General features: G+C 47.6%; 1 protein-coding gene across 3 annotated transcripts in view; it reads left to right on the top strand.

Annotated features, from left to right (window-relative positions):
• Window positions 1-20,213, top strand: part of FBXO43 (F-box protein 43) — a 236,775-nt gene that overhangs the window by 30,406 nt on the left and 186,156 nt on the right. The window lies entirely within an intron of this gene.

The raw sequence follows: 20,213 nt of genomic DNA, 5'->3' as shown, positions 1-20,213 counted from the left end.
CAAATATATAACCTCACTGAACACTACTTATAGTCATACCCTTCTAATAGGATTAAATTCTCTTTCTCAGTTGGTAAATCTAAGCACTTTTAATATAAAACTTTACATTTGAATTAAAGCTCTGATAATTATTTATTATACAAAAATCTTCACCATAAAATCCAATTAAACAGTTAAATAGTAGTGAGAAAATACTCTTCTTTATTAATAATGGCACTCTTCTATACTTATCACTTTTATTTTGGGTGTGTGAAGTCAATGTAGCTGTCTGTTTCTATTGAAGAGGTGCAAACTTTAGCAGGTGAGTTATAGATCTTGGCTTTACTTCATGGCTTCTTTGGCAGCGGGTGTGGAAAGTGATACTTGTTAGTTTGTGTTCCTGGCAATAAGGTATACATCTGTTTAAAAAAAAAGTACTCTGCAATGTGAAATTATTAAATCTGTATCATGGGATACCCCCCCTCCCCCAGTAGTGGGACTGCAAAGCTGGACAGGCAAGACAAGGCTTTGCTGGATGGGTAGGAACATCTTGAGTAGGCTGCAAGGCAAGACAGTGGTCAGGTCAAAGAACCCAGGGTGACTCCATGAAGAAGCGTTGAGTGAATTCCAAGGTTGGACAAAACAGAGCTGAGGCTTGAGTATGGTGTAACCAGTGAGGAGATACTTGGTGAGGCTATAGGCAAGGTTCATTAAGGACTTTAGTTGGTAGGGGGGCATCTTTGCAGTCAGGTATAGTGAAGCTGCACAGCAGGCAAAACTATGACAGTTTGTTGATTAAAACAAATCACATTTAATCAGGTTCGGGTTCAGAGCATAGGTAACATATTAGCATGGGTCTCCAAAATTACTTCAAATATATTCATATTTAATGTCTTTTAATATTACTTAGCAAAGTAGAGCAATCTTTTTTTCTTTATCTTTTAATCAGTCTAAGCCAATGTAGTTTTCCCGTCGATAGCAGGGCTGAATTAGCCATGCTGTCATGGGAACTGTCAATCAGGCTGGGGAGGCGGAGCTTCAAAGTAGATTTCAGAGGTTTGTCTCTGAGGCTGCGCATGAGTTCCCGTGCAGGAAAGCAGAATCTCCTTAGTCTGTTTTTTCCACGTGCAGGAACGCACATGGAGCTTCAGTCTCCTCAGACTTTGATGTTTGGATCAGAGTTTTCAGCATTTTTTCAGCGTGATTTTCCTCATTTTTGTGGTAAAAAGATAGAAAATGCCAAGGCCATCTGGCTAAAGCCTGCGGGAAAATAATGTCCATAACAGATGGACACAACCGATGTTACCGGTATCTTGGCCCAGACCACCGGCAGGAGGTCCTGGTGCGTAGGGCAGCATCGTTGGAGCGGACCGCCTCCAGGCTTGGGGGTGGGGGCAGTACGAAGATTAAGGAAACCGGCGCCGGCCATCTGGAGCATGTACTTGCGTCAGAGTGTCGACAGCCGAGCACTCAGACATCCAGCAGCAGAGATCAGACTCCCTCGACGCACAAGCGGCCCTATGCACAGACGAAAGTCGACGCATAAAGCGTCGCACCATCACAGCTCAGGCTCGAAGCAACAAGAGTCTGCTTTGAGTGTGGAGTAGACACGAACGACGTATGCATCGACCGCAGAATCTGAAGCAGATGCTGGAAGCGTTGAGGCTGGCGCGCTCGGAACCCGACCCGATGTGCAGACGGTCATCTACGATGCACGCAAAGAGCTCTTCAAAGCAGGCAGCGGGGATTTCGGTGCGTCCATCGAAGCAACTGAGCAGAACCTGAAATGTTCGATACAATTGAAACCACAAGCACCCAAATGGAGAAAGACTACCTCCCATCACAGGTCTTTGCAAGAACCACCACAATCCACAGTGGTTCGGTCCACACCATCGACTCTTCCACAATGGGGTCCCCATCACTCCACAAGGTCTCCATCCTCATCCGCACATGACTCCGTGGCAGAATTGGACACTGAGAGGGTGAAGGTGGATTCTCACTCATCTACCTCGTCCCCTTCTCAAGACGAGTTTACTCTGATTTGTCTTGCACCATACCTCAACTCATAATTTGCAATAACCATTGTTAAGAAAGGAACCAAAGGGAGAACGCGTATCTAGGAAAAGTTAGAGTCCAGCACCTGACATAGACAGACATAGTGTCGGTAGCATTGCCACCGCAACGAAATTCCAAGCCAGAGAAGAAGAAGAAGAAAGCCATGCCTCCACAAACTAGACTAGACAAGCGATTACACAGCTTTCAGAGTCACTATCAGGATTTTTTGAGAGTATGCAATCCACCTTTGATCTACCCGACTCATCCCCGAGTACAAGTGTTCCATCTCCTGAACTCATGCAGGTTCCATCACCTGTTAGAGCGTTTATCGACGGTAACCGGGCCCAGTTCCCCTCCGCCAATACAACAGCGGAACACCCTGGAAATCCTTCAACAGCCTCTTACCCCACCTTCTCCACCCACATCTCTCGACACCTCCACGGGATATCCTTTGGACCCAGAAGAGGAGCCAGTGGAACCCTACTCCCCGCTGGAGGATTTGACATACCCAACATTTTTGGAGAAACTCGGGTCTGTTCTTAATCTTGAAGTGCAAAAACTTCCGGATCCTAGGGCAGAAACCCAGGATCTTTTAAAGATTTTTGACTTACCATTGGAGCCCACGTCCCTTCCCTCTCATAGAGTTTTGGACAGTGTGCTGGAAAAGACATGGGAGACTCAGTTTACTATTCCTGCGGTCTCACGGAAAACAGACCTAAAGTTTAAAATGAAGCAGTCGGCCTACTATTTCGTGAATCAGTTACCACACACGTCCATTGTGGTAGAGTCGGCAATGTGATTGCTCTCGGCCACTCCTCCAGGAAGAGACCATCGCTATTTAGATGAGTTCGCTCGCCTTTCCTTTCAGGCCACTATGTTAACTGCAAGAATTAATCATCATCAGTTCTACATAGTGCAGTACCTGCATGAATGTTTGCAGAAGCTCAAACACCTTCCAGCACCTGATCTGCCTTCTTCCCTTCCTCAACCTCTCCTAGACATGGAGGAGGGAATCCGCCATTTGTTGCGCACCATATATGAGGCATTCGAAACGTCATCACGAGCGTTGGCCTCTGCAATTGCGGCACGTCGCATGGCATGTCTAAGAGCCAATGCCATAAGGGAGGATGTACACGATAAACTGGTGAACTTGCCTTGTAAAGGGGACAATCTTTTCAGGAGCTGCTTCCAGGAGACAGTGGCTCAGCTGAAGGAGCAATCTGTTGCAGTGCAATCGCTGATGCATCCTCAATCCTATTCTACATCCTCCAGACACTATTATGCTCCGTCACGGCGACAGTCATTCCAAAGGCGACCATACTGCCCGTATGCATCTTACAGGCCTCAACCATACCAAGTACTACAAAGGGGACCACAGCAACAAATACAGTAGCGAAGGGGCTGCCCTCAAGCTCAAAGAACTCAGAGCCAGCCACAGGCTTCTGCCCCTAAACCTCCTTTCTTTTTTTAGGAGTTGCTCAACCACCACCATCGCCACAGTTTATAGTGGGAAGAATCACCTCGTGTATCCAGGAGTGGCAAAAATAACTACCGACCGTTGGGTTCTGGATATAGTCCAAAATGGCTACCAACTTCAATTTACGACATGGCCTCCACTTCCATCCATATTCACCAAGGGGAGAACATCAAATCAAGCCCAACTGGCCGTGGAAGTACCAGCCCTCTTACGCCAATGAGCAATACATCTTTTCTCCCCCTCTTCCCAAACCACGGGGTTTTACTCCCCATATTTCCTAATTCCCAAGAAGTCAGGCAATCTGCGCCCCACCCTGGATCTTCGCGAGCTGAACAAATATCTGGTCAAAGAGAAATTCAAAATGATTTCCCTCAAATCCATTCTTCCTCTGCTGCAGCACAACGATTGGATGTGTTCAATAGATCTGAAGGATATGTATACGCATATTCCAATAAACCAGTCTTACTGGCATTACCTATCCTTCCAGTTGAAATCACAACACTACCAATACAAGGTTCTGCCGTTCGGACTTTCAGCAGCACCCAGAGTTTTCACGAAGTGCATGGTGGTGGTGGTGGCATTCCTTCAACAGAAGGGTATCAAGATATTCCTATACCTGGATGATTGGCTAATAGTAGCCTCCAACCCGGAAACATTACGTGTTCATCTACAGGACACTATCAGTTGTGTAAACAAATTGGGTCTGATCATAAACTACGAGAAGTCCAACCTCACACCCACACAACTGATTCAATTCATAGGAGTGCGGCTAGACACGACCAGGAGCAGAGCTTTTCTCCCGGAAGAGAGGAAACTCATAATACGTCAGCTTCTACAGTCACTTCAGATCACTCAATCACCTTCGGCACGCCAGGTTCTGATAGTGTTAAGACAGATGGCAGCAGCCATTCATACCGTACCAAATACCAGACGACACATGCGCAGTCTACAGTGGGGGCTAAAGTGGCGATGGCGTCAACATTCTCAACCGTTAACCTGGAGGTTATCCTTGACCCAAAAGATGTTGAAAGACATACATTGGTGGCTGAACAAGGGTGCCCCTTTCAATCTTTTTCCACACAATGCAGTACTAACCACGGACGCTTTATGCAAGGGCTGGGGGGCGCACCTCGACCACCTGGAGACACAAGGCCTGTGGTCCTTGGCCGAACAACGTTTCCAAATCAACCTACTAGAAATCAGAGCGATACGATACGCGTTACAGACCTTTGTCTCCCACCTACAGGGCTGACGAGTCATTGTCTACACGGACAATTAAGTGGCCATGTTCTTTATAAACAAACAAGGAGGGTCCAGTTCATGGAATTTTTTCAGAGAAGCCATCCTCATTCTAGAATGGGCAGCCCGACATTCCATTCAACTACAGGCAACATATCTACTTGGAGTGGCCAACACTCGAGCAGACAAACTAAGTCGGATGTTTCATCCCCACGAATGGTCTCTTCATCCACAGGTGACGCAACAGATTTTTGCGACATGCGGGGGTTTACTTTCTGAACTTACACCTTCTGAACTTTCACCTTTGGAGAAAGATTTTACACATTTTGTCCAGGGCACACTCCACTTTGTCTCGAATAAACTATTTTTTATGTTCCGGGCAACACCTTTCTCAAGTGGACGATACTCATATCGGCAATATTAAAATTTCAGATCATGCCCCCATTTGGTTAATTTTGAGTGGCCTGGCAGGTAGTCCCTCCCATATGTCTTGGAAATGTCCATATTTAGCCACAGATACTGCATTTCAGGATTATTTGAGGCGATGTTGGGCGAATTTTGTGGCCACTAATGGGGCACATTTTGAGGCTTCTCAGACTCTTTCCTGGTACACTGCTAAGGTGGTTTTGAGAGGAGACATAATTTCATATCTGGCCTGGAGACGGAAGTCTTTAGACAACAATTGGTGGTTTTGGAGACAAAATTGGGGAAATGTAAGGCGGCATTGCAGATAAATAATATGGTGGCTACTAGGAAGGCTTTTCTATACTATATTGCTTCAAAGGGCTAAAAAAAAGTATTCTAAAGTTTAAATTGTACCAGCAGGCCAACAAGTTGGGACGTTGTTAGCCCATCTTATCAAGGGGGATCACAGTCCACCTACAGGATCAGTGTGGTCATCTGATCCATTCTACCTCAGGTATTTTCTGAGTACTATGCGCATCTCTGTAGCTCAGGTGGCTGTAATTTAACCAAATGTCAGACTTTTTTTTTTTTATCCCAACTTGGCCTTAAACATTTTGAAGAATCTCAATTATGCTGTTTAAAACTGATCTATTAGCTTGGGAGAAGTAATCATGGGACTTCGTTTGGCAAAGGCTCTGAAGACTCCAGGTCCAGATGGCTTCACTGCTGAAGTTTATAAAATCTTAATTGACGAGGTTCCCCCTTACTTGTAGATACGTTTGCTGAATTGATTAAGGAGGGGCAATATCCCACTGCAGAGAATAGAGCGATTATTATGGTTATACCTAAGCTGGGTAAGCACCCTGAGTCTGTTGTGTCCTACCGCCCTATTTCTTTATTAAACTTTGATCAGAAGCTGTTAGCAGAAATTTTGGCTGCCAGATTAAACTGTACCAGGCCAAGTTGGTTTTGTCTGGGGGATATATGCCTCTATGAATGTTCATACATTTTTGTCTACCATTTCACTCTGTACTAGAAAAGCTCTGCCGTTTTATGGTAGTTTCGATGCAGAGAAGGCATTTCACAGGGTGGAATTGCAGTATCTATTTGAGGTGTTGCACCATGTGCAATCAAGTGGATTCTTTCTGGATGGAGTTCGATTATTATATACTAACCCCTTAGCTAACCTCACTGTTAATGGAGATGTCTGCCCCGACCTTTGCTGTTCAAAGGTGTACGAGGCAGGGTTGCCCTCTTTCCCCTTTGTTGTTTGTTTTAGCCATGGAACCTTTATTGGTCAAGCTTCAACAATCCGATGAGGTTCAGGGCATTCAAATGGGGTCTTATTTTTTTTAAATACGCTGCTTTTGCAGATGACCTTTAGGCTTTTTTAGGTGACCTGTTACCTTCTTTTACTAACTTATTAAGGACTTTTCAAATATTTGAGGAATTTTCAGGATTTAAATTAAATTGGGACAAGTCGAGGCCCTGGTTTTTCCAGCTATGCTTAAAGAACAGTGGATGGGAGAAATTCCTTTAAAATGTGCAAAGGGAACTTTTTGTCGTTTGGGGATAATTATCATGATGACTCTAGCTGTCCTCTATATTTCTTCGATGTTGGCTTTAACTAAAGACAAATTAGCGGTATAGCAGAATTTACCCCTGTCCTTGGGAGGGCGGGTTAATCTTTTTAAGATTTTGTTTTCTAAGTGGTTATATGTGTTGCAGATGGTGCCCCTATTGTTAACGTGTACAGATGCCCTCGCATTGGATAAGTTACTTTCGTGTTTTATTTGGGCCAGTAAGTGGTCCAGAATCGCATTATCTCAACTCAAACAGTCATGGTCCAGAAGTTGACTGGGTCTCCCAGACTTCAAGAGTTATAATTTGGCCTGTCTTTTACATATAGTTTGTGACTGGTTGTATGACTACTCTGTTTTCATTCTTCTTGAGTACGACAGGGCAGTTCTGCATAATTTGGATCTCCACTATCTATTACAGGCATCTTCAGAATCTTCCTTCTGGTCTGTCTAAAAATCGGTTGCTTTTCATCTTTGTTGGACATGGAGGTTCTTGATGAAGAAATTACAATTATCTACCTCATGTACACCATTTTTGCCCATACAGGGGAATTTAGACTTCCCTGCGGAACTCAATCTCGTGGTTTATTATTTTGGAAGACTCATGAGCCAAACAGCTTCAGCAGGTGCTGTCCATAGATGGGCCTGTTTTCCCTTTCCAGTCTTTACAAACACAGTTTGGGTTGAGAACCCAAGATTTTTTCTCCTATCTACAGCTCCGGCACTATGTAGAGTCTTTACCTACTGTAGTGCATAAAATAGCTGTCTTTTTCCATATTGAGCAAAGGAAACTTTCTTTGTCTCAGATTAATAAAGCCTTAGAAAACTTGGAACTGGGAGAGTGGGTCACGTCTATTTTGGACTGCTGACTATTAGATGGTGGGTTTCAGTTGACCAGCCAACATTTACTCACCTGGTTTGTCCTTGAAATCAGTGTCTTATAATAGTTATATAAGTGAAATGCAATTTAAGTTCTTTCATAGGGCGTTTGTTTCCCCAACACTGGCTTTTAGAGCTAAGTTCACTCCCACTGCTGACTGTTTAAAATGCTTTTCCCGTTGATAGCAGGGCTGAATTAGCCATGCTGTCATGGGAACTGTCCATCAGGGCCCAGGAGGCGGAGCTTCTGAGTAGAATACAGAGCTTTGCTCTGTGCGGCTGCGTGTGCCTTCCCATGCAGAAAAACAGTCTCTCTTCAGTCTGGTTTTTCCGCGCGCGGGAGCGCATGCGGCGCTAGTTTCTCCTTAGGCTAGTAGTAAAAAACAGAGTAAATGTCCCAAAAATGAGCGCCCAGGCTTCCAGGTTTCAAACCTTGTGGTTGCAGCAAAATCATGTCCATTACCAATGGACATAATAGCTGCTACCACTGCCTGGGACTGGACCATCAGCAGGCCGCATGTCAGCATTGCGCCAGGATGTCGCCACGAGCCAGGCGACAGAGGGGCCATAAGATCCAGGCCCTGAAGGACGCGCAATCAGGGTCCTCTGCCCCACCGTCGGAGGCACAGTCATCGCCGGGACCCAGGAAGCATAAGACCCCTCAGGTACAAAGGGCAGCATCCGTGGAACCCTCCACGACCAGACCTAGAAAGATGGAGGGTGGAGACAGAGCTCGGAGTCTAGGCCTTCATAGCCATGACTCGACGAGTCATATCTGTCAGTGGCAGTCGAAGGAGTCGAGGCCGCAGGAAGCTGGGGACTCGATTAAATCTGCGTCGTCAGCGTCAACACCAGTTTGCCGTGCGGGAACCCGACCGAAGCATGCTGACCAATCAGCGCCTAAACCGGCGCATTCGGACGCATCGACACACTCCAAGGCCTCTGTATCGAGACATAAAACATCGACACATACGAAATCGATGCACACAACGTCGTCGACTCCACGGAGTGACGCGACTCCGCAGACATCATCAGTGCCGAAGCCAACGCAGTCGATGCTGGAAGGGTCCAAATTGCCGCAAAAAACGAAAAGCTCGACACAGTGTTTACTTCGACACAGAGTGCGATACCAATGACGCACAAACATAAACTAGTGGCTCACGTCACCTCGCAAAAACCACAGCTGTCAAAATCGACGCAGGGCAAATCTAAACAGGCGCATTAAAGGTCTATATCAAAAACGACTCAGCCTCACACCTCAACTCATTTCTCAAGGGAAAAAACCCACACAATGAATGTCCACAGCCACAGTCATAGGGTCACAATACCCACGAGCAGCGGCCGAAAGGATTCCACTTCCTCAAAAATGGGGAGTTTTTCACCCTTCCCCCCATGAGCTTCCATAGCTCACATTCTTCACATCACTCCAAGTCACCTGAGAGTGAACAAGGTGCATAGAGACCGCAATGGGAAGGGGACTAGGTGAGACTTACCTCCTCATCCTCCTCTTCATCCCTGAGACGTTCAAGATCTTCTCCAGCAGGGGACAACATATCACACTCTCCACCAGCCAAGAAAGGAAGGAAAACTACGGTACAGGGAAACACATGGCAAACAGAGAATTCCGCAACAGACCAAGGAGGCATTTTTACAGTTGTTGTCAGCCCTCTCGGGCCTTTTTGAGACGCCGCAATCATCTTTTCAAATGCCATCCTCCCCCGTAAGTACTGCGGCCCCTTCGCCTCACAGAGACTCATCACCGGAGAGAATCTGAAACCCTTCTCCACCGAACCAGTCACCTCCTCAGATTCAAAAGACAGACTTTGATTCTCCTCCATCTTCTCCCACATCATCAACTGGCTATCCTTCTGATCCTCCAGAGGATACCCCTGAACCTTATTCACCTCCGGAGGACCTATCCTATCCCAAATTCCTCAACAAATTGGGAAAACTACTTAACCTACAAGTCCAGAAACTACAAGACCCTAGAGCAACAACGTTGGGCTTGCTTAAAATATTTGATGATCCAGCTGAACCAGCCTCGTTACCATCCCACAAGGTACTGGATTCGGTGATGGAGAAATCGTGGGAGACTCCATATACAATCCCACCGGTCTCCAAAAAGACAGACCTAAAATTCCGAATGCAAAAGTGTAAATTCTACTCTGCGACACAACTTCCCCATTCTTCGCTGGTCTTGGAGTTGGCAATGCAGCGATCTAGGCTGCATTCATCAACACCACTGGGCAAGACCAAAAGATCCTGGATGAGTTCGGAAAGAGATCATATCAGTCGTCTATTCTGTCCTCCAGGATTAGCCAACACCAATTTTACTTGGTCCAATATCTCTATGAGAATCGTCAAACGTTGAAGGCAGCTCTGCCTGCTCCGGAAGACCCAATCATAGCTCAGCCGATACAAGACCTGGAGGAGGGCATTCGGCATCTTCTTTGGACGGTGTATGAATCTTTTGAGTCGTTTACTCATACATCTGCTGCAGCCTTTGCCGCCCGTCCGCATGGCTTGGTTTCGCTCCAGCGCCATTAGAGAAGACCTTCATGAGCGTCTAGCGAACTTACCGTGTAAAGGGGACAACCTGTTCGGGGACAAGTTCCAGGAAACGGTGGCGAACTTGAAAGACCAAGCCCTGGCTGTTCAATCATTGACCCATTCCTCTTCCTTTGCCACACAAAAGAGGTATTACTCTGCTAACCGCAGACAACAATACCAGCGACAACCCTACAGGCAATACCAGCAGTTTCGTCCTTCTCCATACAACCCTCCACAACAGACGGCGACCCCACCGCTGCAAGCAAGAAGGGGCAGAGCGAGACAGCAGAGAACGCTGGCACAGCAGCCTCAACAGACGGCCAAACTGGGGCCATCTTTTTAATACCTACGCCATCATCACTGCCACTACACCCCCCGGGAAGAATCACCCTTTGCCTTCCACTCTGGGAAGCCATAACAACGGACCTATGGGTTTCTGGAAAATTGTGCGACAGGGATATCAACTTCGCTTCCGCACTAAACCCGATCTGCCCCACCTAATTTCAGCTCTGATTCCAAGTCGTCAACAACAATTGACACAGGAATTTCAACTCTAACTTCAACAACAGGCGATACAACAGGTCCCTGTCCATGCTCGCCACAAGGGTTTTTATTCACCTTATTTCCTGATTCCCAAGAAAACAGGGGGCCAGCGAACAATTCTGGATTTATGGGAGCTGAAACAAACATCTAGTCAGGGAGAAATTCAAAATGGTCTCCCTAAAGACGATATTGCCGTCTTCTTCAACCCAGGGACTGGATGTGCTCCATAGATCTAAAGGATGCTTACACACATATCCCTATCCACCACTCTTCGTGGCGATACCTCTCTCTCCAGTTTTGGGAATGACACTTCCAATACCAGAGTAGTACCCTTCGGCCTGTCGTCAGCCCCCAGAGTCTTCACCAAGTGCATGGCAGTGGTGGTGGCACATTTTCGCCAGAAAGGCATCAAGATATTTCCTTACCTAGACGACTGGCTCATAGTAGCGTCTTCACCGCACACCCTCAAAGAATACCTTCACCAAACGTTACGCTGCCTAAATTTTTGGGAATCATGGTAAACCATTAAAAATCCAATCTGGTACTGACGCATTCTCGCAGGATGGTAGTCCTCATATATGGGTGACATCACAGGATGGAGCCCAATCAAGGAAAACGTCTGTCAAAGTTTCCAGAACTTTGACTGGCCCCTACTGGGCATACCCAGCATGGCACCAACCCTGCAGCCAGCAGGGGTCCTCCTTCAGTCTTCTTTTTTCCGTGCAGCAGTAGCCTCGCGGTAAAGGAGCTCTGCAGAGATTCCTGACAGGAATTTTCCTCTCAGAATTACTAAAAGTTAATTTGCCCCACAGGGGTCCCTCTTTCAACTTTTTCAAGCCGTGGTACTCCGGTAAGTTTTTACCCATTTTTCCGTTGATTACCGTCAAGTTTGGCCCTCGCAGCCTACTGGCCATCGACCGTACTGCTGCTCAATTTTTTCCATGGCCATGACGTCGGGGTTCCGCCGGTGCCCGGACTGTAATCGCACCATGTCCATCACAGACCCCTATAAAGTCTGTGTAATGTGTCTTGGACATGAGCACGATGTCTTGACCTGTACCAAATGTGCCTAAATGGTCGCAAGGCCAGAATGGAAAAGATGGAACTTCTCTTCCGTGCTCAAACCCCGATTCTCTCCATTGCATCGACGTCGTCGGAACCGGTATCGTCCATCGACCGGTGACTGTCCGGCATCGACGACATCTTGGCCTTCGACACCCTCTACTCCCCCTCAGGCCTGAGGGGATTGTAGAGACAAACATCGCCACCGGCATAGAAAGTCTCGGACCATCGAGGGAGCGAAATCATCATCCGAGCTGCCTTCGAAGAAATCCCATCCAGAAAAGGCACCGACCTTTTCGGAGACTGGGACACCGAGGCAACCCTCCCCCGATGCGGCATTGGGAGCCGCGACTCCGCCTTTAACGGTGGTCCCTCCCACTATGCCTCTGCCTCCTTCTTCTGTTCTGGAGCAAGCAGTACCAGCTCCGGGTCTCCGAGAAGAACTGGACCGGATGGTTCAGGAGGCCATCGACAAGGCGATGCAATGACTCCAGGTTCCTCCGACACCGGTACCGATTGTGGAACTGATCACCGACCCGATTCCGGCAGCGTTGGCACCACTGCTCTCCAGGATGGAAGTGCTCATAGCCGTTTTTCCACCGATGGACCCTGGGTCACGATGGCGCAGGTACCCTCCCCGCTCACTGTCCTCAGGAGAAGAAACACCGTTTCGCATCCCTCCTTCGGGAGTTCTGCCTCAGCCATTGATGCCGATACGTCCATCGCCACTGATCCAACCATCGGTGCTGATATGCCTGTCTGTGCCACCGAGCCATCCATCAATGCCCTTGATGCCGGTGCCTTCGATGCCTTCATCGGTGCCTCCGATTATTCCTTCGATTCCTTTGGAGCCTAGACCATGACCTTCAGGTATCCAACCATCCCGTTCCTCTCTACATCCTAGAGGGGCAGGTGCTGATCCTTATGATACCTGGACTGATGTTTCCTCCCCAGACACCGATGATTTGCCTTCACCACCTTCACCCACTGAAAGTAGAAAGCGTTCTCCTCCAGAGGACCTTTCCTTTATAAATTTTGTGAAGGAAATGTTTGAATTGGTTCCCTTCCAATTACAGACTGAACAGGATGATAGGCATCAGATGATGGAGTTACTACAATTCCTGGATGCTCCCAAGGTAATAACCTCCATCCCTATCCACCAGGTTCTTCTGGATCTCCTGAAATAGAACTGGGAACATCCTGGCTCCATTGCTCCGGTCCACAGGAAAGCTGACCCTACCTATTTGGTGCGGTCAGCTCCAGGCTTTCAGAAACCACAATTGGATCACCAATCTGTAGTGGTGGAATCTGCACAGAATAGAGCAAAGAGATCAAAGCCTCACACTTCTTTTCCCCCTGGCAAGGAACAGAAGTTTCTAGATGCCATTGGTCGCCGAGTCTTCCAAGGTTCAATGCTCATCTCCCGAATTGCCGCTTATCAACTCTATATGACTCAATATAACAGGGTTATTTTTAAGCAGATACAAGACTTGACAGACTCCCTGCCTCAGCAATTTCAAGAACAGCTCCAAACCTTAGTAAACAAAGGTTTTGAGGCAGGCAAGCATGAGATCAGATCATCTTATGATATCTTTGATACTGCTACTAGGGTATCTGCCATTTCGGCGAGAAGGTGGGCCTGGCTCAAGTCTTCTGACCTTCGCCCTGAGGTACAAGACAGGTTATCCGACCTGCCTTGTGTAGGAGATAATCTGTTTGGAGAACAGATTCAACGGACGGAGGCGGAACTTAAGGACCATCATGAGACCCTAAGACAGCTCTCTCTGATGCCTTCTGACTATTCTTCTAAACAGCCCTTCAGAAAGGACTCTAAAAAGTCATTCTTCCACCCGAAGAAGTCCTACCCACTACCAACCAGATCCCGTGCCATGAGACCTTTTCAAAAAGCACAGTCTCGTCAAACACGTAAACAAAAACCACAAGCAGCTCCTCAACCAGGGCCTGCATCAGGTTTTTGACTTCCACCTAGAGAGCAGCAGCCAGATTCCACTGCCTCACATACCAGTGGGAGGTCGATTGTGTCATTTCCACAACATATGGCACTCAATCACCTCAGACCAATGGGTATTGACAATAATTGCTCAGGGTTACCATCTGAATTTTCTCTCCTTGCCACCGGACTCCCCCACCTCTACTGATGTGGAGAACATCCAATCACTCCATCCTTCTGGATCAAGAGGTCTCCCTCCTTCTCCAGTTCAAGGCAATATAACCCGTACCCTACTCTCAGCACGGCCTAGGGTTCTATTCCTGGTACTTTCTAATCCCCAAAAAATCGGGAGGCGTTCATCCTATTCTGGACCTACGGGCCCTCAACAAGTACCTCCAGCGAGAGAAGTTCAAGATGGTAACCTTAGGCTCGCTTCTTCCTCTTTTACAAGAGGCGACTGGCTCTGCTCTCTGGACCTCCAGGACGCATACACTCATATTGCGATAACTCCATCTCATCACAAATACCTGAGGTTTCTAGTAGGCCCCAAGCAATATCAATACCGAGTGCTTCCATTCGGCCTAGTGTCTGCGCCACGAGTCTTCACAAAATGCCTCGTAGTAGTTGCAGCCTTCCTCAGGACCCAAGGTGTTAATGTCTATACCTATCTAGACGACTGGTTAATCAGGGCTCCCACTCAGCAAGCTGCTCTGTCGTCCCTCAATCTAATCTTACAAACTCTAATTTCATTAGGATTTCTAGTCAATTACGACAAATCTACTTAGTCCCATCTCAAACCTTGTTGTTCATTGGGGCAGACTTGGACACCTTGCAGGCAAAGGCTTTTCTGCCTCGACAGCGAGCTCTCACTCTCGTGTCTCTTGCACGCCAGCTGCAGTCTCGGCACTCTGCGACTGCACACCACTTTCTCATCCTCCTGGGACACATGGCGTCCTCAGTTCAGGTCACACTAATGGCCCATTTGGCCATGAGTCATGCAGTGGACTCTGTCTCAATGGACTCAAAGCATTCAGCCCCTGTCTACCATTGTCCGCGTAACCGACTCACTCAGTCAGTCTCTTGTATGGTGGAAAAATCAGATCAATCTCCTCCAAGGCTTGCCCTTTCAGGCTCCAAACCCTCAATTAATTCTCGCCACCGATGCTTCCAACCTCGGATGTGAGACCATGTGGCCGATCTGCAGACACAAGGCTCTTGGTTTCCAGAGGAAACCAAACACCAAATAAATTTCCTGGAACTTCGAGCAATCAGATATGCTCTCAGGGCTTTTCAGGATCGCCTCTCAAATCAAGTCATCCTGATTCAGACGGACAACCAGGTGGCCATGTGGTACATCAACAAACGGGGAGGTACGGGCTCCTTCCTTCTGTGCCAGGAAGCTGCACAGATATGGGCGGAAACGCTCTCCCATTCGATGTATCTCAGGGCCACCTACTTGCTGGGAGTGGACAATGTGTTGGCAGACAAGCTGAGTCGCATCTTTCAACTGCACAAGTGGTGTCTCAACCCCTCTGTGGCGAACTCCATCTTCCAACGATGGTGATATCCTCAGATGGACCTGTTTGCGTCTCCTCAGAACCTCAAAGTAGAGAACTTCTGCTCTCTTATTCTCAGCAAGCACTCTCAGCCCAGAGACGCATTCTCCCTCTCGTGGGCAACCTGTCTGCTCTATGCATTCCCTCCACTTCCTCTTCTCTCGAAGACTGTCGTGAAATTACGTCAGGATAAGGGAACCATGATCCTCATAGCACCTCACTGGCCACGCCAAGAGTGGTTTCCAGTACTGCAGGATCTCTCCATTCGCAGGCGCATTCCCTTAGGGACGGACCCGCTTCTGATCACTCAAAACGACTGGTGCCTCCGCCATCCCAATCTTCACACCTTGTCCCTGACGGCATGGATGTTGAAAAAGCAGCCATAGCAGGAGCATAGTGTGGGGGCATTTTACTCCTCCATTCAGTATCATCAGAAACAATCTCTTTGCCTATACCATAAATCAGACTTGCAAATGTTTATCTAACGACTGTTCTTTTACAAAGGTTAATCCTTCAGCCACTTAACCTTTCTGAACCAGATTCCCGTGTCTTGATTGCTTCACGGAAGCCATCCATGAGAAAAGCTTACGCTTACAAATGGAAAAGGTTCACGTCATGGTGCTCTTCTCAGTCCCTTGACCCCTTTTCCTGTCCAATCACGAAGTTTTTGGACTATCTCTGGCATTTATCAGAGTCAGGTCTAAAGACTTCTTCCATCAGAATGCATGCCAGTGCGGTAGTCGCCTTCCATAAAGGTTTCGGGGATGTTCCTATATCAGTACAACCCCTTGTAACACGTAACACGTTTTTTGAAGGGCTTGCTTCACCTCAAGCCTCCACTGCGTCCTCCGGCCCCTTCTTGGGACCTTAATCTGGTTTTGGGTTGGCTCATGAAACCACCATTCGAGCCTCTTCACTCTTGTGAACCTCTATCTCACATGGAAAGTGATTTTCCTTTTGGCAATCATTTCAGCTCGCAGAGTTAGTGAATTACAGGCCCTAGTTACCCATCCGCCTTACACTAAACTTCTGCAGGACCGGGCAGTACTCTGCACGCACACTAAATTCTTACCTAAGGTAGTTTCGGATATTCACCTCAATCAAGCCATCATACTACCTACCTTTTTTCCCTGGCCCCATTCCAATCCAGGAGAGCAGGCTCTGCATACCCTTGACTTTAAACGGGCTCTAGCATTTTATCTAGACTGTACAGTTGCCCACAGGAAGAGCACTCAATTGTTCGTCTCTTTCCACCCTAACAAATTAGGGCAACCTGTGGGTAAGCAGACTCTCTCCTCCTGGTTGGCGGACTGCATATCCTTTTGCTATCAACAAGAGGGCATTCCATTTCAAGACCATGTTAAAGCACACTCTGTGAGGGCCATGGCGACTTCAGTAGCACACCTGTGATCGGTGCCGCTTCCTGACATTTGCAGGGCTGCCACCTGGAGTTCTCTCCATACCTTTGCAGCCCACTATTGCTTGGACAAAGCCAGAAGACAAGATTCCATCTTCAGCCAGTCTGTCCTTCGTAACCTGTTTACAACGTGACGTACCAATACCCTTCTGCCTGCTCGGTGGGGTTCAGGATGCCCTCCACCAAATTCCATCCCAGTTGTTGTGCCTGTTGCACGCCTTTGGGTACATTTGGTGCATGTTCGGACATCCTCAGCTCGGTACTCACCCATATTTGAGGACTACTGTCTTGCTTGTCCTGTGAGAAAGCAAATGTTGCTTACCTGTAACAGGTGTTCTCACAGGACAGCAGAATGGTAGTCCTCACAAAACCCGCCTGCCGCCCCACGGTGCTGGGTTCGTAATGTTTTATTATTTTATTTTTTGGTACTGCCCGTAGCTTTTAAATAGAATGAAGGGGGATCCCTGCTGGCTGCAGGGTTAGTGCCATGCTGGGCATGCCCAGTAGGGGTCAGTCAAAGTTCTGGAAACTTTGACAGAAATTTTCCGTGATTGGGCTCCATCCTGTGATGTCTGTTGCAGTCTGGGAAGCTGCAGTCCAGGTGTGAACCCTTGAACCGAACTACCCTGGGTAGAGTAGCTCGGGAGGCGGAGCCACAGGCACAGGTCTTCACCCGGGAACCAGGAGCCCCCCAGGAGGAGCCCGTAGGGTCCTAGAACCTTGGGACTTAGGAACACAGTAACAGTCTCTATAGAAAAGGCATGGGCAAGAGTAATCCACAGAGTCCAGCAGCAGGGAACAGGAAGGGCCGGCGAGAACGGGGCAGTAGATAGAGTCTGTAGCCTGCTGAACAAGCAGTAGAGAGCAGGCCCGGGGTCTGTAGAATGCCGTGGAGCAGACAGGTAACAGGAACAGAGTCTGTAGCGTAACGTAGGCTGTGACCTACTGAAGGCAGGACCGGAGTCTGTAGCGTGCAAAAGAGCCAGACCGGGCAGTGAGTAGAAGGAAGACAAACCCAAGTCAGGCTGGCAGCCAGTCGAAGCAGTCTCAGGTGCAGGCAAAGGTCGGAGGCTGGTGGCAAGCTGGAACGGAGTCGGGCACAAGCTGAAGTCAATGGCGGGCTGCAGGCAGAGGCGGAGTCGGGAACACGCTGAGGTCAGTGGCAGGCGGCAGGCAGAAGCGGAGTCGGGAACAAGCTGAGGTCAATGGCAGGCGGCAGGCAGACGCGAAGTCAGGAACAAGCTGAGGTCAAAGGCAGGCAGAAGCGGAGTCAGGAACAAGCTGAGGTCAACCGGGAAGCAGAACAGCAGAAGCGCAACTAAGAACTACCAACAGTAGCGACCCTCGTTGCAAGGCAATGAGAAGGCAGATGAACGCCGGTTAAATCAGGCTTGGGGCGTGGCATAGTTAGCCCAGGCGGGGCCAGACTTCCGGTGACCGTGCGTCCAGAATGCGCGTGGCAGCAGCGAGATGACCCAGTAATGGCGGACGCCCCAAAGGCCCAGCAGAGCCGCGGGAACGGCGTTCCCGACATCGGAGGTGAGCCCTGAGTACAGCAAAGAGAGGGGAAGCGGTGGAGACCGCAACAGATGTCACCCATATGTGAGGACTAACATCCTGTTGTCCTGTGAGAACACCTGTTACAGGTAAGCAACATTTGCTTTTCATTGTTAATATTGCTACCCTTAACAGAAAGTTATGGAAGTAACTGGAACAGAGCAGCAGTTACTACTATAAGAAACTTGCTGGGCAGTCTGAATGGACTACTTGGCCTATTTCTACCGTAATTACTATGTTACTGGGAGTTTTGAGGCATAAGAGTCCAAAGATAAGCATCATGGAGGTTAAAGTCCCCAAGAATAAGGGAAGGGAAAGATGGCTCAAAGAAGGAAACCATAAATAAAAAAAAAATGTGAGGGAGAAGGGGATTTAGCAGGGGCTCAATTAAATGATAGCTATCTAGAGAGGTACCGAGGTGAATAAGTGGAGTTAGCTTCAAAGGAAGAGAATGGGATTGAGTTGGAACAAAGGTTTGAAATGCTACAGGAGGTACACTACCACTGTAGTCTACTGTGCAAGGTATATGGGAGGTCATCTTTTCTCCATGAAGAGCAGCATGTGCATCTTGGTTGGAAAGCCAAACATCAGGTACAAGCTCACGGACTACACTAATATCAGCCATAGGGATATTACACCATGAACATGTTATATTACAGTAGTTAAGAGAGTGTTAATTCTTTTATGCCAAAGTGGGATGGGGCGGGAGGGTGGCAGGATGGGGAGGGATATTTCATGTTCATGTTATTAAAAATGATGGGATAATGTAAGTTTTTTGGATATTGGCCTACTAGATGTTTGGAAATATGTTTGCATATTTCTATATGTTCTTGATACATATGTGCTTTATAGGCAATGGCCTTATGTTGTACTCTGGTTATCTTTGAAAATTATAAATAAAAAAAAAAGAGCAGCATGTGAAGCAGCCTCCTCAGGGGAAAAGTAAAGTCCCAGCATAGCAAAAAATGACAAGTATGAGAGAGAGGTTATCAATGTAGGTAGGCTTGTCTGCAATAGAGCAGGCATTCCACAGAGAACATGAGAGAGGAAGTGGAGGGAGGGAGGAGAGGAACCAGGGATAAGATTAGACGGGTAATAGTTTGATATTCACAAATGGGCACAATCCTTGGAGAGCCAGGATTGGGATTGATATCCCTAGCAGAGTGTTAAAAGGAAGAGCAGGTGAATACAGAGAAGAAAGATGGAGGTATGATGACAATGTTGAGGTTGAGAGGCTGTCGAGGAGAGTGGGAGATAGCTGAAGGAGAGGAAGAAAACATTAAAGCTCAACAGCATTGGACAGGGCAGAAGACAGAATGGCAGCTGAGGTAAATAAATTAGAGAATGGGGACAGTAGAGTTAGTGATTTGCAGGAGGGAATTAGATTGGGGAAGATTTGTATCAGGCAGAATAATTATAGTAGAGCCATGGCAAATGGAGGGAGAAAAAGTTTACTTACCTATGATAATATTATGATGTGCACCTTCTGGCCATCTGGTGAAAGCCAAAGAGGGTTGGAGTATCTTTTGAAGCAGCTGGGAGAAGTATGCAGATTGGCTGCCACCTCCCCAGTAACTGGCTGGATGCTCGAGGAGCATGGGGTTGGAGCAGTTCAGGCCTGGTGTGGGTTGAGGTGACTTCTGGAGTTGTCCACCAGGAAAGTTGGGAGAAATTTGCAGATGGGCTAATGGCTAATTCATGCCTGCTTGCTTTCTTTGTAGTTAAATTTGCTTACCTGTAAATGGGGTTCTCTGTAGACAGCAAGATGAATCAGCCATAGGTAATACCTTCTCATCTCCCTGGAGAGTAGACTGTCTTGCTAAATCTTAAGCTCTGGAAGAGACTCAGAGGCTTACAAGACAGCATGCATATGTGGGAACACCCAGCCAAGTTTATTAAAGTCTTTACTGAGAACTGAGTCTGTCAGCACTATTGGATGACATAGCCCACAAGTTACGGCTAA

The sequence above is a fragment of the Rhinatrema bivittatum genome, chromosome 2 (assembly GCF_901001135.1).
Source record: "Rhinatrema bivittatum chromosome 2, aRhiBiv1.1, whole genome shotgun sequence".
NCBI classification, from domain to species: domain Eukaryota; kingdom Metazoa; phylum Chordata; class Amphibia; order Gymnophiona; family Rhinatrematidae; genus Rhinatrema; species Rhinatrema bivittatum.
The sequence above is the reverse complement of the archived record's forward strand: the minus strand, read 5'-3'. Positions and strand labels throughout refer to the sequence as shown.